The sequence below is a fragment of the Lygodium microphyllum genome, chromosome 21 (genome assembly GCF_053477565.2).
Source record: "Lygodium microphyllum isolate KBCC chromosome 21, Lygodium_microphyllum_v1.1.10, whole genome shotgun sequence".
In the NCBI taxonomy this organism is placed as follows: domain Eukaryota; kingdom Viridiplantae; phylum Streptophyta; class Polypodiopsida; order Schizaeales; family Lygodiaceae; genus Lygodium; species Lygodium microphyllum.
In genome coordinates, this window is record NC_141155.1 from 35,342,008 (window position 1) to 35,363,044 (window position 21,037).

Below are 21,037 nucleotides of genomic sequence, written 5' to 3' on the forward strand. Positions count from 1 at the left end.
AAGGGATTTATGGCCAGAGCCCCCCCTGGCACACAAGCGTCCTCCTGCTCCAAGTAGTGCCCAATAGAGAGACCTCATGTGGCAGGTTCAGTCCATGTTCCCGGTGCCATTAACAACCCTTTTGGTTAGGGTCAGGCAGACAATCGGGGGTAACTTAGGCTGCCTCTCCCTTCAAGCCTTCAACCTGAAGCATTAAATATATTTTCATCCTTTAGTTCCTTGAACAAACAAAGGAAACAATGCTCTCTAAACTGTTACAAGCACAATCATTTCCAGTGGTCGTTATTTGGCCAACTGTAAAGGAGTGAATCCTTCTCTCTGAATGCATCCAGCATTTGATCCGGGATCAATTGCGATTTGGCAAGATCCATAAGGGTTTGTCTGTTCTCCCATTTGTCCTTGGGTTAAGGCCGTACCCTATTAACCCAACTTAACCAATACCTTAGGTTTTATTAACAAAAAAATCATGACGAATATGTTGCTTCAAATTATTGATTGGTCCTTTGCTTCCAAGAAAATACCTAATTCCCTTGTCTTGGTAACTTTATAACAAGATGATTACTCGTCCTCTTGCAAGTTAAACTTGCGCAAGAATCTGCCAATCTCATTCCGAGGAATTGGCCATTCTCTTGTGATCAAACCACAAGATTATGAGACGTTGCAACTTGTTGCACAAGTGTTGCATCTAATCCATGGGACTATTTCGCCCATCGAACGACCTCTTCTAATCATGGAATCATGATTAGATAAGAAGCAGGGTTTAGTATGTCTTCCTATCCAACCCATTCCCAATCGCACTAGGCCGACAACATTCAGAGCTAGGGTTCCAACTCACACTACAAGGAATTGGGCAATTAGCGACGCCGATTAGCGAAGGCGGACATCGGCGTCGCTATAGGCGTCGCTATTGGCGTCACAACTGGTGTCGCTATTTGAGTCGCATTTGCGACGCAAATAGCGACGCCAATAGCGACGCCGCAGGGAAAAAAAGCGCGGCCGAAACCAGAGCGCCGTTTTTATTTTCTTTTCTTCGCCTTTTGAGAGCGAGAGCGAGGGAGAGAGGCAAGGCTTTGTGAGAGAAGAAGAGGAAGAGACTTGCTGCCGCCGCCGCCGCCGCCACCGCCACCGCTGTTGTTCACGAAGGAGAGGAGGAGCCCTCATTGCAAAGAGAAGCCGCCCACGCTCGCCATATCTCATTGGTGAGTCTCCCTCTCTCTTTCTTTTACTTATTGAAGGTTTAAATCGTTCTCTTTTGTTTCTTTAGGAGAGGAAATGAAAGAGAAAGAGAGGGAGAGGGAGAGAGAGGGAGAGAAAGAGAGGGAGAGGGAGAGGGAGAGGGAGAGGGAGAGAAAGAGAGGGAGAGTGCATTCTCTCTCTCTCTCCCGTTTGCTTGTTTAATGTTTAAATTACTTTCTTTTTTGCTTGTTTAGGAGAGGAAACGAGAGAGTAAGAGAGAAAGAGAGGGAGAGAGAGAGGGAGAGAGAGAGGGAGAGGGAGAGGGAGAAGGAAAGAAAGAGAAAGAGAAAGAGAAATAGAGGGAGAGGGAGAGGGAGGGGGAGGAAATAAGAGAGGGAGAGAAAAAGAAAGAGAGGGAGAAGGAGGGAGAGTGCATTCTCTCTCTCCCTCTCCCTTTTGCTTGTTTAATGTTTGAATCACTTTATTTTTTGCTTGTTTAGGAGAGGAAATGAGAGAGAAAGAGAGTGAGAGGGAGAGGAAGGGGAAGGAAATGAGAGAGGGATAGAAAGAGAAAGAGAGGGAGAGTGCATTGTATCTCTCCCTCTCCCTTTTGCTTGGAGGATGTTTAAATCACTTTATTTTTTGCTTGTTTAGGAAATGAGAGAGAAAGAGAGATAGAGAGGGAGAGGGAGAAAAAGAGAAAGAGAGGGAGAGGGAGAGGGAGAGGGAGGGGGAGGGGAAGGAAATGAGAGAGGGAGAGAAAGAGAACGAGAGGGAGAGGGAGAGGGTGAGAGAAAGAGAGAAAGAGAGGGAGAGGGAGAGAAAGAGAGGGAGAGGGAGGGGAAGGAAATTTAAGATAATATACTTATTGATAATGGTATGCAATGTGCTTTGCCATGGGCCACGTACTTCATCAAAATGAACCCAAAATTATTGTTATAGAAGAAGAAACCCTTAAATTGAGTATAGGATAATTTCTCTCAGGTCTTATGACTATGAGTAGAATTGATTGAAATAAATTTTATTACTATAGTTATAAAATTTCATAGATGGCACGCATTAATTTTAAAATGGATTACTTATACTCAAAGCCGAGATATAACAAATAATTATCTACCGGGACAAACAAATCGTTGAGCATGATACAAGGCCGAGATATAACATCGGAAAATCTCTCAACTACTATATACAATGCAAGGTTTATGGCCAACTTGCAACTTGACGTACATCTCCATAAAGCTATCCATTTAAGCCTCATTTGTTGTAATGTAGATAAGATGGCAAACGAAGAAGGTCTTATTGTTCAAGACCGCGAGACGTATCTTAATCAGCGTGTCCCATGTCCTTGCTCTCAATGCAAGTTGGTAATTAGACGAAAACGCCGATTGTCTATAGAACACGTACGACGATTTGGCGAGTTTCAATCTGAGATCATTGATCAGGCGATTGCAGATTTTCAGCAAACGGTAATTTGAAGTTAGCATTTTTCATGCATTGTACTCTCAAGCTAATTGAAAACCATACACAATAAGATGGGGTCTTGTTGGCAAATTTTGTATCCAGGGGGTGATGTCTCGACCCAAGGGGGAGTGCACCCTTTGCGGCCAATTAGAAGAGTTCGTGGACGTGCGATGGATGGATTGTAGGAGCCAATCGACCACTCGCAAGGCCCATCTATACCATCAATGCCAGAGGAGACAGACAACCTTCCCGACTTGCCTACAATCTTGGAGCCTGAGATGGAGGCAATGATTGATGCATTGATTCCCATGGATGTTGAGACATCTGACCCGCTTAGAGAGGAAGCATCCATACCATTATATGATGGGTGCCGAGTATCTCGGTTGAAGACATTGCTTGCACTCTTAAGTGTGCGAGCAAAATACGGTTGGAGCGATACGAGTGTGACTAAGTTATTCAGGTACCTTGCACACAGACTTCATTGTTTTTTTTAAAAACAGTATTATTGCAAACATGGATGGATTTTTCAAGGTGTTTTATGATTTTTTCAAGGTTATTGAAATATCATATATTGCTACCTGCAAACACCATGCCTGAGTCTCGTGATGATGCACGACATGTTTTACGGAAGCGTAGCATGGACTACAATAACATCCATGCATGTATCAATGACTGCATATTGTTTCGAGATGAATACGAGACTATGGAGACATGTCCAAAGTGTGGTGCTCACAGGTATCGACAGGACTTGCAAGGGCAGACCATCCCTCAAAAAGTTCTCAGACACTTTCCGCTCATCCCCCGCATAAACCACATGTTTCGCACGTCTGCCATGGCAAGCTTGACAACGTGGCATGTGCAGAATAGGTCCACGGATGGAGTGCAACGAATATCAGCAGATTCGCGCGCATGGAGCCACATTGACTCTACCCTCCCAGGCTTTGCGCGAGAGCCAAGGAATCTTCGGCTCGGTCTCGCCATGGATGGTGTGAACCCATTCAGTCTGCGCTCGACTTCTTACAATGTGTGGCCTATAGTGCTTGTCAACTACAACATTCCTCCATGGCTTTCTACGAAGAAAGGACATCTCATCCTTAGCTTGCTAGTCCCAGGCTGCTACAAAGTAAAAAATATGGACGTGTATCTTCGTCCATTAGTCGATGAGCTTAAGATTTTGTGGGAGGAGGGGGTCACGGTGCAAGATATGAGCAGGCGCGATGGTCGGCGGTCAGCCAACATTCGAGCCATTCTCATGTGGACGATGCATGACTTTCCGGGATTGGGAGAGTGCTCAGGTGAGCAGACCTTTGTTCTCGTCGTTGGTAATATCTATATTTTATTTCATTCAATCAAGTATTCACTAGGTCGTGGATCGCCTTGCAGGTCTTGTTACCTCAGGTTATCATGCATGTCCATTGTGTGGGCCAGAGTTAGACTCCCGAAGGTCACGAACCATGAAGAAGATGGTATATCAAGGACACGCCGCTTTCTTACCGGAGGATCATGAACTCAGGGAAGGTTTTCTTGGATGACCTCCAGTACGTATGAATGCTGCAAGCTGGTACGAGCTGAAAATGGTAAACCCGGAATCACATCCAAATGGAATGCGACGGTTCTCAGTTTTCTATGAGTTGCCATATTGGACCCACTTACAGGTCAACCACTTGTTGGATCCCATGCATATTTTCAAAAATGTGGGCAGCTTGCTATGGGACCACATCACAGGAAAGAGAGACACTATAGGGTCACGAATGGATTTAAAGAAGCTAGGTAAGATGGAGGCGCTTTGGTCGTAGTCGAGTGCTGAAGGAGGAGTGCAGCTTCCTCGTGCTCCCTGGGTTTTGCCTACCAAAGAAGAGCGCATTGTGAAGCAAGTAAGCAAGTCTATCCGCACTCCGACGGGTATGATGCGTTCTCTCAGGTCCGCATTTTCTAAAGATGACCAAATGTCTAGGCTAAAATCCCATGATTGGCATAAGATATGTCAGATTTATGAACAGAATGGATTTTAATTAGCGTGGACATTTTGAAATTTGAAAAGTGACCATTATTCTTAATGCTTTCTCATTTGTGGCAGTTTGTCCTACCGATTGCGATCGCGGGATGCCTAACTCCAGAAATTCGCGGGGCCATTTACAAGTTGTCGACTTTGGTACAATGGATCTCACAGAAAGAGATTAAGACGTCCTCTATTGAATCCGCAAGGCGGGGAGCAGTTGAGACAGTTTGTCTCTTTGAGAAATACCTGCCCACTAGCATGCTCACGATACAAGTTCACCTTCTTGTGCATCTTGTGGACGAAGTGGAGATTGCTGGACCTATCCATACGCGATGGATGTTCTTCTTGGAGCGCTTCATGAAAACCCTGAAAGGCTTTGTGTGACAACGAGCTCGTCCGGAAGGTAGCATGGCGGAAGGTTGGTTGGTGTCAGAGGCGTTAGTGCATATCTCACAATGGCTACCAACGGTGGAACCAGACAATGAAATGCTATGGACGCTGAAGGACGATGACAAGCTGACTAGAGATGTGGTGGTTGGAAATGGGGTAGAAAAAAGAATGGATGCCTCAATGGAAGAGAAGGTGAATCGCTTTTGTATGTTGCACCATGCCTCCATGGAGACGTGGCTCGCCAAGTACCAGATTGCAAGGCAAGATCGAGAGGAAGCGCGAGCTGAATTTCGACGCAGTACGCGTCACCGACCGATTCGATATCCCGAAGGCATGGAGGAGATGCCGCGGTTTATGTCAACACGATGGTTGCATGGATCCTTGACCGCAGCATCCAGCGAAGGGACAGAGTACTCAATGGAGGAGTGGGAGTTCTCGAGGGGATGTAGTCCAAAGGTAATGAGGCGTTTAGAATGTGTCGTAACTAAATTTGCTTGCTACATCTAATTTGAGTGTTTCAATGTGCAGTACAAAATATATAGTGCAGCGTGGTCGCGCGGACGACATTTTCGGGTGGAGCATATTGACCAAATGTGCTCCATAATGGACTGTGGTGTCATGGCAAGGTTTGAGCAAGAGAGCCGACGACGAGCAACGAATCCGAACACGGTTGTGGATGAGATGGAGTATTTTGGAAACTTGCAAAGTATTGTTACGGTGGATTATCGTAGCTTCTCCATGATAATATTCGATGTGTAGTGGTTCAAAGTGGTACTTGGGGGAGCTGGCGCAACAGTTCGACGAGGTCCATCTGGATTTCTCGAAATAGATTCCGAAAAAAAATGGATGGATTTGCGCGACACCTTTGTGTTGCCAGCCCATTGTGACCAGGTATAAATAGTCATTTGCTTGCTAATTGTAATACGACATGGTTTATGTCACAATGGTTTGAAGCCGCTTTGTAAGTGTTTGTGAACAGGTAATCTTCTATCCAAATCCCTGACAACCTCGATGGTGGTATGTTATACCTTCAACTCCTCGAGGTGCGAGAGTATACGATCAAAGCGATGTTCCAGGCATAGATGAAGAAAATATGCAAATAGAGGGATCGAAATTACAAGGGATGGAGGCCACCGCAAGCTTGGATCCCGCATCGGCTAACAATGATGGAAATACAGAAGTCGTAGAATTTTTTGAGAACGAGGCAGACTCGTTCTTTTGTGGTGACATGTCTATCGACCTTCCAGTGTATGCAGAGTTGTGTCAGGAGATTAACATGGGACCATAGAATACTTCATTCTTGGAGAATTGTATTACTCAATTCGTTGTTTAGATCTTCCATAAAGGTAGATAAGATATGCATTTTAAGAGGGATTTTTCAAAAATGATTTATATTAATGTGCTTTGTATAGTTTAAATTGATTATTCTAACATCATTTTTTATCTGTGCAGGTATCGACATTTTCAGGATGAGTCGAGGGATGAGCGATGAGGAGTTTCAGGACATGATGGCATGCATGTCTCCAGATCAGCTCGCGAGATTCAGAGAGATGGCAGATCAGGAGCTGTCTCGTTCTTCGTCAGGGCGCTCTGCTAGATCAGCTGCAGCGCGATCAGATGCTTCAGCTTCGAGCAGACGATCTCGACGCTCACGACTTGGGCCAGAGGGAGGGACTGCGACTGCAGGAGGATCAGGGGGGTGCTGCTGTGGAGACACGGACGCGGTGTCTCCGTCTCCTCGTTCAGCTGGAGCTGCGTCACCTCCAGGATTTGTCACACCTGTGGGGACGTCCACTCCAGTTACTCCGGCTTTTGCGCAGCGGTCGCCAGATGGCACGCCTTTTGGTGGCACTCCTTTTGGTGGCACCCCCTTTGGTGGCACCCCTTTGAGTGGCACTCCGGGAGAGGGTACCCCCGTTGGTACACTGGATGTACAGGGTCTCCTGGATATGCCCAGGAGCATGGACGGAGATGGGAGAGGGCCCATCTTAGGCATACTCCTAGGGGTTATGGATACCTAGTGGATGGCAGGTCAGGAGCCATCATCATGAATGATGAGGGGAGGAGGGTGATGGCTCGCATGAGGGAGTTGTGCCAACAAGTTTTTCGGCACAACGTCCTGGATCATTGGAGGAACATACCGGAGGGGAGCAAGGAGTACATAGTAGCATCCTTGCACGAGGAGTTCCGGATGCCAGCCGTAGTGGATAGATTCTCTACGGGCTGGATGATGGATTACATGCATGCATACATGTCACATAGACGATCCGACGCACGCAAGGCAATCAAGAGTGGGGCTCCAAAGCCCGAGTGGTTAGATGCAGACGACTGGCGCCGACTGAGGGAGGAGGCTACAAATTCGCTAGGACGTTGGAGTCAGCAGCGGGAGGCGGCAAGGGCACGAATCGAGGTTGGATCGGTACATCATCTTGGGAGTGGCGGCCACAGGAAGTATTTGGAGGACTTTGTAAGTTTCTCTTTTGTTTTGCTTATTTGTTTTTTTGAGATATTCTTTGTACTGAAAATCATGTTTCTAACAGTTAGCATTTTGTTTTCTTTGCAGCACTCCATTACAAATCGCGATCCGCAAGGCCTTGAGACTCGATATGCAGAGAGGCACGGTCTCAGATCATTGATCGACCGATTGTATAGACGCGACGGCCCAGTAAGTCACTCATCTTTCTTGTCCGTAGTTACCATGAGATATTTGAATGCATTATTGTATGGTGGATTGATATGTTGTTTCTTTTTCTACAGAATCCGTTTGATGCTCCTTTGCAGCGGGAAGAGCTTTTGGGGACGAGGATTTGTAGCTCGCCCTTGGATCCTTAGAGCTCATATACCTTTAGTTTTTAGTCGCTCGATCTATGTAGACATTTTCTATGTATTAGTGATATTGTTTTATGATTGTACCAATCGCATTTTATGCGATATCATGTATTTATTTCATCTATCAGTTTTATGATTTCAGTATACATTCTTTTTGTTTGCAAATGCTTTGTATGCAGCAGTGCAGACACAAAAAAAAAGTTTCTCTGTTACTGTCGCTATTTGCGTCGCAAATTTACTACACGCGTCGCTATTGTCGTCGCTATAAGCGTCGCAAATTTTAACCGTCGCTATATGCATCGTTATATGTGTCGCATTTGCGACGCATATAGCGACGATTCTATGGCGTCGTCAATAACGACGCTTTTTGCGATGACGGGAGCAAATTTTGTTGTTTGTATTTTCGTCACTTTAAACGTCGCTATAAGGTCTATATCTTGTAGTGTCAATCCGAGTTTCAACATTTGATTGAGTGATCCTTAGGGTAGAAACCCTAGATCATTTCTTGCAAGTACATCCAATCGTCCCTACATTCCGTGAATGTGGGCAGGACCTCAGGGTATGAGGGTTTCGACTTGGCAACAAGTGCAACTAGGTCAAGTCCTTAACGTGCTAAACCCTAGTTAGCACTTGGAGTATAATGCATCGATTTAACCATCCTATAGGAATCCTTTGAGGTTTAGGTTTTTTAGGTAATTCCAGTTTACTTGTCTAAGGACGGCCATTCCTAAAGATGTTGTATTCATCAAAAGGGGAAAAAAAACTAGTTGCATTACAATACAATTTCTAGAAAGCACACGATTCATTGCCTCTACGTAAGATTAGATTCACAAACCCTGACTTTTCTTGTTAAGACCAAAGTGCATGTTAAATTTTGGCATAACTTCCATTGATCCTACTAGGATATGCATTCACGCTTCCTGCCACTAAATTTTTAATATTTTACGCTTAAATGAACCATGTAGCCTTTCCCTAAGTGTACCCTCGATGGATGAAATTATTCGTACAATGAATGTGCAATATGCAACCTTTCGTAGATAGATGAGATTCATGCTAGTTGAAGCTAGAGTTAACCTATTTCATGCAGCCCTTAGAATTTTTCCCATACTTTGCACTTTCCTACGGTTCATAACGACTTACTTAATGAATCATTACGAAGAAGGTTTGTCTAAAAATGCGACATGCGATTTAATCTTTCCATGCATAATCAAGGGTGTACTATAATAATCTCGACTTTGTAATGCTAGTCGTTAGTTATTCTAGACTCATCTCTTTGCAATGCACAAAAGGCAACTTGCTAATAAGGTACTAAAATGCATAGATACCTTATGTTTCTTTTTCGTTCATTCCATTGAAAATGCAAACGACCAGATTCGTATCATGAATTACTTTAAGTAATTTAAACTAGCCAATTTATTTCAATCACATTTAGCTAGGTGGATTTGACAAGCATAAGTGCATCCTAATTCCATGAATTAACCATGCATAGTTGCAATACTTCTACGTAAATTAAAAAAAATAGGAAGAAAACCTGGACTTGTGGGCTCGGTGAAATATCCACATGAATATTAGGAGATGATCCTCTTGCGGTTGCGCCTTGTGACTTTTTAGGGGCCATCGTGAATTCGACCTCTCGTTTTCCTTGGCAGGTTCGAATTACTTGCCTTGGTTTGCAATCTTATGATCTTTGCCCGTCTCCCTCGTATGCGGAGATTCTCTTTTGAAATACGGCTCCTTGACTGAAGTACCAACTTGAAGGTCTTAGAATTCGGAGCTTGGGCCTTCTTCCTTTCGAAAAAAGAGAGGATTCATGAAAAGGGTGCTTGTGATGGACCTTGCGAGAGTGGAGACTTGATATCCTGAGCCCAGGGGCTTGTGGGTGAGTGGTGGGAAGAGCTTTATACTTATTTTCTAAAAAATCCCGGGGGTCAAGATCTTGTGGACAGGGGGTTTAAGGAAATCCTCTTATTCCCTACAAGACCCAGGGGAAAAATTTGAGCTTTTGGAAGGGTCAATGGGAAGGGGGCTTTAAACCCGGCTAGGAAACGGACTTATGGTGGATCCAATGGGAAGGGGCTTAGAGAAGCCCCCTTATAAGCTTCTGGGGGGTGTGTGCAGGGCCACGTGAAAAAAAAGGGGAAAGATTATAGTGTCGTGGAAAAAGGGGGAAAGGTGGTACTGGCATCATCAAGGGGAGTGTTGGGGTAAAGGCGCCTCCGCCGTGTCACCCTGTGTATTACTACACTGACAATACCCACCACTGCACACTGCAGGTGGCGGGCGCCCATCACTGTCACACTTATTCTTTATTCTTTCAGTGACTGGTGAATAAAGGAAGGCCTGGTCACACATTGTGACTGTTGGAGTTCCAATTTGTCTCTCTCTCTCTTTTCTTGCTCTTGCTCTCCTCCATAGCTCGTGCATGGTCTTTCGATCCTCTCATCCCTTTCAACTAGTATCAGAGCTTGGCTTCCAATTGCTTGAGCTCTTCTCGGTGCTTGCTTAGCTTCGCATCGACTCCCTTCTTGCATTGGATCTCCATCCCTACAGCCATATCTGATCTCCCCGAGCTCCCGTCACTCCCCGGCTTCCCGAGCACCTTCCCGGCCTATTGAGGCACCTTTAAGGCATTGGTACTGAGGTATTTGATCATTCTTTTAGGGTTTTATTTCAGTCTATAGGTTGCAAATAGCAAGGGCAGCCATGGCTTCAAACCCTTGAAGCTTATTCCCCTCATATTGTGCCTTACACCTATCAAGGCTCAAAGAGGCTTGTCATAGGCCTTTGATAGGCCCTTCTTGAGCCCCCCATTACCCCCTTTCAGCCCACGTGGAGCAGCAGCAAGTTCGGCACCAATAGGGTAGATTGCACCATTTTTCTAGGCTGTTAGCACTCATCTACTTCAGCTCCAACTTGGCCATTGCTTCTTGGTCTCTACCTTGATCAAGAGGGCTATTAGACTTCATGTTTGATGTCATTCAAGCTTTGGGCATTGGTCTTGATCATTCGGGGCTGATTTCTTCAGATTTGGGACTGTCATAAACTGTCATAACAGGCTGAAAACAGGGCAACAACATTGGCATTAGCATTTGTTGCTTACACTCCATTCCGGTTGTGCTATTTGATGCCCATATGCGGCCTACTTGATGCCCGAATGTCTTGGGAATGTATGCATTCAATTTGTCCATGATTTGGCATTGTTGTTGGGCTGGAAATTGGCAGTTTTGGACTGTTTAGAGCTGCTGTACATGAGCGGTCTGAAGCTCATTTGTCACATGTATTGCTTCTCTATCGATACCGGATGTATTGTATGGGTTATGCCATGATGTATTACACTTTGGGGATCGACTTTGAACTCATGATCGTGATTCCGGAATGCTTTTGAGCATCGCATTTGCTCCGTTGTTATTGGTTTGTCATTGGCAGTTTGGTCGACTTGACTGGCATTTGGGCCGCTTATGCCTATTGTCTGATCTTGATGGATAAGCTCTATGCATTACATGCTTTGGTCCGTATTTGATGCCTCTTAGTTCTTCCATGCTTGATAGATATTTTGGAGCTCCGATTTGGATGTTTTGAGCACTTCCGACTCACAGGGATATTGACTTTGGGTTGCTACTAGATGTATTGACTTGACAAAGATCTTGCCATTGGGATTATGTCTTGCTTAGTGGTTGCTACGACAATTGCTTCATGTATGCCATGCTCTCTTGGATGCGTCTGATGCATTGAATTGGTCACTTGTCACTGGTACTTTGTCTTGGGTTGTTTTGAGCTCTTTAGCTCGCTTGTACGCGATTGTCTGGGGATGTGCCTCTTACTGGCAGATGTTATTTGACATGTCTCTATGTTAAACTCATGTATTTTCACTATCATTTGGCTTTGCTTTTTCCTTTTCATGCCGGATTTGGACCTAGCATTGTCTAGTTGACTTTGGATCCAATTTTGGGACAGTTTGCTCTCATTATTGCGGGTCTACAATTTATTACAGCAAGCATTTATTGGTGGATTGAGCTGTATTTTTCATGCTGAAATGTCCTGATTTGGTGTACTGTACCTTGTACTTGGTGGGCAGCAGCTTCTCAGTTAGTTTCCTAGTCATTTTGCCTTGGATTTAGTGTTTTTTTGCCTGTTTACAACAGAAAACAGTAAGTAGTTTTGAACTTTCTTTGCATTTACAGCCTGCATTATGGCTTTGTCTTCGACTGATAATGCCATATTTAATATCACGAAATTGGATGGTACCAACTATGGCTATTGGAAGAGCCAGATTTGGCAGGTCTTGGTGCAGAAGAACCATGTAAAGCCACTTCGATTGAGCGGACAACAGCCTGCAGGTATCAGAGCAATGATGACTGGTTTGACTTGGATGCATACTGTAAGTCCACAATCATACTCTCTCTGACTGAACAGGTTCATTACAAAGTAGTGGATGAGGCACAGACCGCATGGCAGTTATTGAAAAAGATCAAGAATCTTTATGATAAGAAGAGCCCAGCTAGTCAAATGTATTGGCTCAAGCAGCTCATGGATCTGCACATGAAGGAGAATGCGACGATGTCTGCTCATTTGAGCCAGCTCCATGTGATCTTGAAGAATCTAACATTGCAGAGTATCACATTTTTTGATGAGGTGACCCCACTCTTTTTTCTTGGGACTCTTGGAGAGTCGTGGGATGTCTTTCATACTACCTTGTGTGCTCCTGCTACTACTGAGTTGAAATTGTCTGATGTAGAGAGTGCTCTTCTACAGGAAGAGATCAACAGGAAGAACTTGGATTCCTCTCATGTTTCTCATGCTTTGATAGTTAGAGGTAGGAATGACAGGAATGACCATGGGAATGGCCGTGTCCGTGACTCTCAAAAGGGTCGGTCCAAATCTCGTGGAAAGTCGCGTAGTAAGTCGCGTGGGCGCAACGCTAATCTCACTTGCCATCATTGTGGGAAAAAGGGCCATATCAGACCATAGTGTCGTGAGTTGCGCAATGAGAAGCGCAAGGACGAAGGGAAGGATAAAGTGCACGAAAAGTCTTTTGATCGAAGTATTGTACCTGCAAAATCCAGTGTAAAGATCAAAGAGATCAATGTTACGCAGACTGAGGAGCCATTTGACAGTGATAAGTTTATCTTGGTAGCTAGTTCATCTGACAACTCACAGTTGACTAAGACTCCTAGCATATATGCACAGTGTTGGCTTTTGGATTCAGGCGTGTCTTTCCATGTGACGCCTTATTATGAGTGGTTCCACTCCTACCACACTGTATCAGGGTCAGTCAGGCTTGGAGATGACAGGTCTTTGGCTATTGTGGGCAGTGGTGAGATACACTTGCAGTTTTCCACTGGCAGTTCTTTTGTGCTCAGGGATGTATGTCATGTACCTGCGCTTACGTGCAACCTTATGTCTGCAGGTCAGCTGGATGATGTAGAGTTTCACATTGGTTTTGGAGACTCTGCCTGGAAGATTACCAGAGGAAGACTTGTACTGGCCAAAGGTGCCAAGGCTAGCAGCCTCTATCCTCTTGTAGTAGATAGTCCTACAGTTGATCATGTTTTGTCAGTGGGCTCTATCCCACATGTATCACTTTGGCATGCCCGTTTGGGGCATATGTCTTTGAAGGGAATGAAAATGCTTTCTAGTTTGCAGTATCTTCCGCCTTTAGACTATGCATGTTTTGACTCGTGTGATCATTGTCTTTATGGTAAGCAGAATAGGTCTACGCATAAGAAATCGGGTAGGCCACGCATGAGTGAGCCCTTGGCTTTGGTGCATTCTGATGTTTGTGGGCCCATGCCTTGTATGTCTATGGGTGGCGCGAAGTACTTTGTTACCTTTATTGACGCTTTTTCTAGGAAAGTGTGGGCTTATCCCATAAAGTAGAAGTCCAATGTCTTGGCAGTCTTTCAGCGTTGGCTTGCTCTTGTTGAGAACCAGACTGGGTATAGGCTAAAATGCCTTAGGACTGACAATGGGGGAGAATATATCTCACGTGCTTGTGAGCAGTTGTGTGATGACAGGGGTATTAAGTGTTAGTTGACAGCCCCTTACGCCCCACCCCAGAATGGTTTGGCTGAGCGCATGAACAGGACTATTCAGGAGCGTGTGTGCTCTATGCTTAGCCATGCAGGCCTACCATAGAGCTTTTAGGCTAAAGCAATTAGTACGGCAGTTCATGTCATAAATCGATCGCCTTCTAGTGGTTTGGATCTCCAGGTTGCAGAGGAAGTTTGGGCTGGTAAGCCACCCTCTTATGCGCATATCCATGTCTTTGGATGTGAGGCATTCTGCCATGTGCCCAAGGACAAGAGGAGTAAGTTGGATCGAAAGAGCATTAAATGCATCTTTTTTGGCTATGGTGATTCAAGAGAGTAGGCTATCGCCTATGGGATCCGCAAGCGCGGAAAATAGTACGAAGCCATGATGTAGTTTTCCATGAACACAAAATGCATAAGCAGCTTGAGAAGGTGGTTGAGATCTGTTGAGTGATCTTTCAAGAGGAGCCTCCGGCTCCAGCACAGCCAATAGTACAGCCTGCAGCAGTTCCTACATAGGGCTAGGGTGTTGGACAGGTAGTTGGGCAGGCATCAGAGCCTACGGTGAGACGGTCTACTAGAGATAGACGTCCACCTGATTGCTATGAGCCCTGTATGCAGTATGTCTTGTTGATGGATGCAGGAGAGCCTCTCACCTATAATGAGGCTATGCACAGGGGTGACAGTCACTCCTGGGAGAGGGCTACGCAGCCTGAGATGGACTCCTTGCATACGAATATGACTTGGGATCTTATTTCCTTGTCTAAGGGCAAAAAGGCTTTGCCATGCAAATGGGTGTACAAGCTGAAAAGTACCCCTTGTCACCCCAAGCCGGCCTATAAGGATAGACTTGTAGCTAAGGGTTTTAAGCAGGAGCATGGAGTTGACTTTGATGAGGTCTTCTCTCCTGTCATCAAGATGACTATCCTACGCTTGGTCTTGTCCTTGGTCGCGCAAGTTGACTTGGATCTTTATCAGATGGATGTTAAGACTTCATTCTTACATGGGGATTTGCATGACGAGATCTATATGGAGTAGCTTAAGGGCTTTGCAGAACATGGCAGGGAGCACCTAGTGTGCAAATTGAAGAAGAGTTTTTATGACTTGAAGCAGGCACCTAGGGAATGGTATCATAAGTTTGATGCCTTTATGCACTCACAGGGCTACAGTAGGAGTGCTATGGATTCGTGTCTTTACACGAAAAAAGCCTGTGATGGTAGTTTAGTGATTTTGATTCTCTATGTTGATGACATGCTGATAGCAGGGAAAGCTCATGCAGAGCTTGATGCTCTGAAAGCTCAGATCAAGAAGAGATTTGAAATTAAGGATCTGGGATAGGCTTCACATATTCTTGGGGTGCGCATTAAGCGTGATAGGCATCAGGGGCTTTTGTATCTCTCACAGCAGGAGTACATCCATAAAGTCCTTGAGCGCTTCCGCATGCAGGACGTAAAGCCTGCGGGCTATCCTTTGCCTTCTCATGTGAGGGTTTCACAGGCCGATTGTCCATAGACAGATGAGCAGAGGGCCGAGATGGCCAAGATCCCTTATCCATCAGCAGTGGGCAGTCTCATGTATGCCATGATAGCCACTCGTCCAGATATTGCACATGCAGTTGGTGTTGTGGCGCATTATATGGCTACACCTAGCAAGAAGCATTGGGATGCCGTGAAAGGTATCATGAGGTACCTGAAGGGCACTACAAATATGTCTATATGCTATGGCAGCCAGGACATAGGGGTCGTGGGTTACATTGACTCCAACTATGCAAGACATGCAGATAGTAGGAAGTCCACTTGTGGCTATGTATTCACTTATGCTGGAGGGGCTGCTTCTTGGATGTCCAAGGTGCAGAAGTGTATGGCTTTGTCTACCACTGAGGCCGAGTATGTTGCAGCCACCACTGAGACTTGCAAGGAGGCTATCTGGCTAGGCCGTCTTACCTTGGGATTGATGTTGTTCTTACACTGCATTGGATTCTATGAGTGCCATTCAGTTGGCTAAGAATCCGGTCTTCCATGCGAAGACAAAACATATTGAGGTGAGATATCAGTTTATTCGGGGTGTCGTGGAAAACAGGTCTATTGACCTTGTCAAGATCTCCACTGACATCAATCCTGTAGATCTGCTCACGAAAAGCCTCACTACTGAGCACTTTGCCTTCCTTAGGAGATTGATGGGCATTGGATGAGATGTTGCCTTTCCTCATCCCTTGTACCTATGTACATTTGTACTGTCTTTTCTTTTCTTTTCTCTCTCACTGGGGCAGATTCGCCTTTAAGTGGGAGGTTGTTGGGGTAAAGGCGCCTCCGCCGTGCCACCCTGTGTATTACTACACTGACAGTACCTGCCACTGCACACTGCAGGTGATAGGCGCCCGTCACCGTCACACTTATTCTTTATTCTTTCAGTGACTAGTGAATAAAGGAAGGCCCGGTCACACATTGTGACCGTTGGAGTTTCCATTTGTCTCTCTCTCTCTTTTCTTGCTCTTGCTCTCCGCCATAGCTCGTGCATGGTCTTTTGATCCTCTCATCCCTTTCAGGGAGAGATTCCCTTGTCAGGAGATGGTGGTGTTGGTTGCTTTGGCAAATCTAGCAGCGTTCTCAGTTGGCGGCTCCCTCCGGCACGGCGACTCATGGAACTACGACAGCTCCTTCCTCCTCCACGTACCAACTCTATAGCTTCTCCCTTCCTTTTTCTATGGCGGCGATTGCAGGTCAGGGAAGCCTCCCTCCCCCTCTTCTCACGACTGTCCTCAACTCCTGACGCAGTCTCTCCCTTCTTCAACCTCCTGGTTTACCCCCCCCCCCAAAGGGGGGTTTTTATAGTCCAGGGGGGAGAGGGGACCTCCCCCCCACGTGGCTCGTTGCATGGCCCTCTTCCTCCACGTCCCCATGCAGCCCTACTGGCCCATCCCCCCACACTCCCTCTCCTCCAGCCGTGCATCGGTTGGGGGAGAAGGAATAGTAAAAAAAGAAATTTGAATTTTTATTTCAACATTATCCTCTTATCCTCCTGCCAAGAGGATGTTTCCCCGTGGCTATGCGGGTTTGAATCCCCGGCCTTATTTTCCAAGACATAGTTCTCCATCTCTCACGTGCAGATATAGATTAGCTATTGGGACTGAAGATAATCTTTTGCACGGGTTTCACTTGGTATGCGGAAAGTCGGTCTAGTAATAATATTTTTTTCGTGGAAATATTACAAAACTGCTTTGGAAATGAAAGTAGACCAATGGTATGAAACGTATTCCACTAATTATCTTTACATTGGTATGATTTTTGATGTAGTCAAGGATTTAAAAAAAAATTGGAATACTCTTATATCTATAATTAGCATGTGAATCCATCCCTTCTTGATGTGGCCATGAATTTCACCTCTTTTTTGTCTACCATGGGTCTCTAGTTGTCCATGTTTATATTGTTGTCTTACATATATTAGGAGTTCTTAAATAACTCAGATTAACTATTCATGATGTTATCTAGAAAAGTAAAGAGGACTTCTAAGTATATTACCAAACATTTAAATGTTTTTAAATGTTTGCCAAGTGTTATAATTAGAAAAATATGTATAGTTGCATGTACACAATAATTTACTTTTACCTAGCATCAAAGTTGAGGATAAACATAGATTCTAATTAGCTCAATATGTACAATAGTTTTTTAAAGTAAAGTAAAGAGGACTTCTAAGTATATACCAAACATCTAAATGGTTTTACATGTTTATCAAGTGCTATAATTAGAAAAATATGTATAGTTGCATGTAGACAATCACATGTAGGATATGCCATTCATTACTTTTACCTAACATCAAAGTTGAGGATAAACATAGGTTCTAATTTAGGATATGTCATTTTAAAGGTTTGAGGTAGAGACTATACCAATAGATATTTATATGGTGTTGGTGATTTTGAACTAATTGGATTGTGATGTTTCTTCTTTCATATGTGCCTTTGTTAACTTTGATCATTTGTACTAACATTTTCTTGCATGTTGCAAAATGAAGGTGTTAAAATGTTACTTTTATGTAATGGATTAGTATTCAATAGCCACATGCTTCCAAAAGGTAATTGAAAATAAGATGTTATTTTTTATCAAATTTTGATGTTTCTTCTTTCACATGTGCCTTTACGAAGGCTTGTTGTCACATGTTTTTGCACGAAACACTATCATCCCTAAATAAGACAAAAACCCTCTCTCAAAGAAGTAATAATACTACAAGTAGATGTACACTAAAGCACATTTAGCATACCTTTTGTTGTATAGCTACCTAAGTTTGAGATCATAAATTATGTATGAGCTTAAAAGAGGAGCCTTCACCCTTTGGTGATTCTAGAAAGAGAATAGTAGCTTGTCATCATAGTGATCATCATCAAGGTCATCAAAATCCAACCATAGATAATCAAGACATACTCTTGTAATTGAGTTATCTTGTAGTAAACTTCTAGTTCAATTTCTCCTTCAAGAACTTCTCTTGTAAGTTGTGACAGCAATTTTGCTTCTTTGAAAGAGGACTTAATGTGCTCATAATAGTTTGGCAAGACTCTCATACAAAGATCTTGCCTAATTGTGATGGATTTCATAATAAGAGTTATTTTTTGTCCTTTACGAGGCATCCAAAAAAAATCTTAGAGCTTCGAGAAAATACAAGGAGAGCAACCACAACCATTGGGCTTTGTTGTGCAAGACCTACAATGACAACTTCAAGAAATTTAAGAGACAAGCATACATCAAGCTAGAGGTCCATCAACTACTACTAGCAACCCTCATGGTTAACATAGAAAAGACTCAAAGCTCAGCCTTCTAGAGAAATTCGATGGCACAAGGGAAAAATTCATAGGTTTCATTCAATAGGTACAATTTTTTATACATATGCAACTAGATCATTATCCAAATGATACATTTTGAGTCAGCCTCATAGAACTCTCCTCTCAAGTATAAACCTCTCTTAGCTTTTCCATTGCTTGAGAAGGAATCCCCATTGCTACATACTTTGGTCTTTGTACAAGATTTTTGTGCCACATTTGGAGAAGTATATAGAGCAAGAGTAGTTGAAGGTATAGATCAGAAGCATTCATGACGAAGATGTAGGCTTTCGGAAAGATACTATATGCCTTTGTAACATGAAAGCCTGAAAGCACTCTGAGACAAATATCCTGCATGTTCAGCTGTTCAAGGTTTTTAGCATACTCAGGAGCATAAACTAGATCCGAGATGACAGCGATGCCGCCTGGCCTCAATACATGAACAATCTCCTGCAACCACTTAAGCCTCTCAACAGCTTTTCGACCAATGCTTCAAAAACTGATGAATTAGGTAGCTGTTTCGAAGGATTTCTCTTCCCCCGGCAGTGTCGTCTTCACTCCTCTTCCCATGAATCTTCTCTCCTTGCCACATTGTTTTTCCTATCCCCTGAATGAATTCCTTGATCAGCTTCCCGAGACCAGGCAGTTATGCCTCTCAAAAGTCTTGTGATGGCTAATTCTCAACGGCAGTTCAATCAACAGCTGGTGCGCAGATCGGACGAAGAATGCTCACGTGGTGAATCCCGGAAGGTCCCCAAGAACAATGAACTCTACCTTTTTGCACAAAAAACATTGTAAAAGCATGCACGACAAGAGGCAAGAGACAAATTGGGTTCAATCTCCCCCATGCCTTGTGTGAGCACTTCACAAAGCATGTATTTTATGTATATTTCAATCTTCATGCTCAATAATAGCCCAATTACAAAAATATGACAAGCTTTTAGCTTTTGAGTTTGCTTTCTACAAAAATAGGAAAATAAAGCTAATGGACGGTGCCCATAGAGTCTGGCACGCCCAATCTCAATGTCCAAATAGAAATAACATATCCGTGCGCATAAGCGCATACAAAATAATAATAAATAATCGATGTCTCAATAGACATAACAAAATATAGGCGTGGCGCCTATCAAAATATAGTCCAAAGGTCGAATACTCGCTAAACTCCAATGCTTTCCTCCACCACTGCTGCTATCTCTACACATCAACTGAAGCATTCACAATCGTTAGTAAAATAATACAATTAAACCGACAAAAGTGAATACCTAGCAGTCTTCAGCTACATAAATAAATCAACTGGTTAGAAATAAATCCTAACCTTAATTTATTACGAGTACGCACTCTAAACTCATAAACGTTTATTAATTTAATATGCATTTTGCGGAAATCACCCGCTATGGAATCACCCATGTACACACTAACTTAATGAAACGCCCGAAAAGGACAGGCGCCCCATCAACTTCTCGCACAAAGAATCCTCTTTGTGTATGAGCCCCGGTCATCTAAGTTTACGGAATCCACCATAAAACCTCACGGAATCCACCGTGGCACGGAATCCACCGTGGCACGGAATCCACCGTGGAATATGCCTCCTGGCATCACCCCATGCCTTGTGTGAGCGCTTCACAAAGCATGTATTTTATGTATATTTCAATCTTCATGCTCAATAATAGCCCAATTACAAAAATATGACAAGCTTTTAGCTTTTGAGTTTGCTTTCTACAAAAATAGGAAAATAAAGCTAATGGACGGTGCCCATAGAGTCTGGTACGCCCAATCTCAATGTCCAAATAGAAATAACATATCCGTGCGCATAAGCGCATACAAAATAATAATAAATAATCGATGTCTCAATAGACATAACAAAATATAGGCGTGGCGCCTATCAAAATATAGTCCAAAGGTCGAATACTCGCTAAACTCCAATGCTTTTCTTCACCACTGCTGCTATCTCTACACATCAACTGAAGCATTCACAATCGTTAGTAAAATAATACAATTAAACCGACAAAAGTGAATACCTAGCAGTCTTCAGCTACATAAATAAATCAACTGGTTAGAAATAAATCCTAACCTTAATTTATTACGAGTACGCACTCTAAACTCATAAACGTTTATTAATATAATATGCATTTTGCGGAATCACCCGCTATGGAATCACCCATGTACACACTAAATTAATGAAACGCCCGAAAAGGACAGGCGTCCCCATCAACCTCTCACATAAAGAATCCTCTTTGTGTATGAGCCCCGGTCATCTAAGTTTACGGAATCCACCATAAAACCTCACGGAATCCACCGTGGCACGGAATCCACCGTGGAATATGCCTCCTGGCATCACCCCATGCC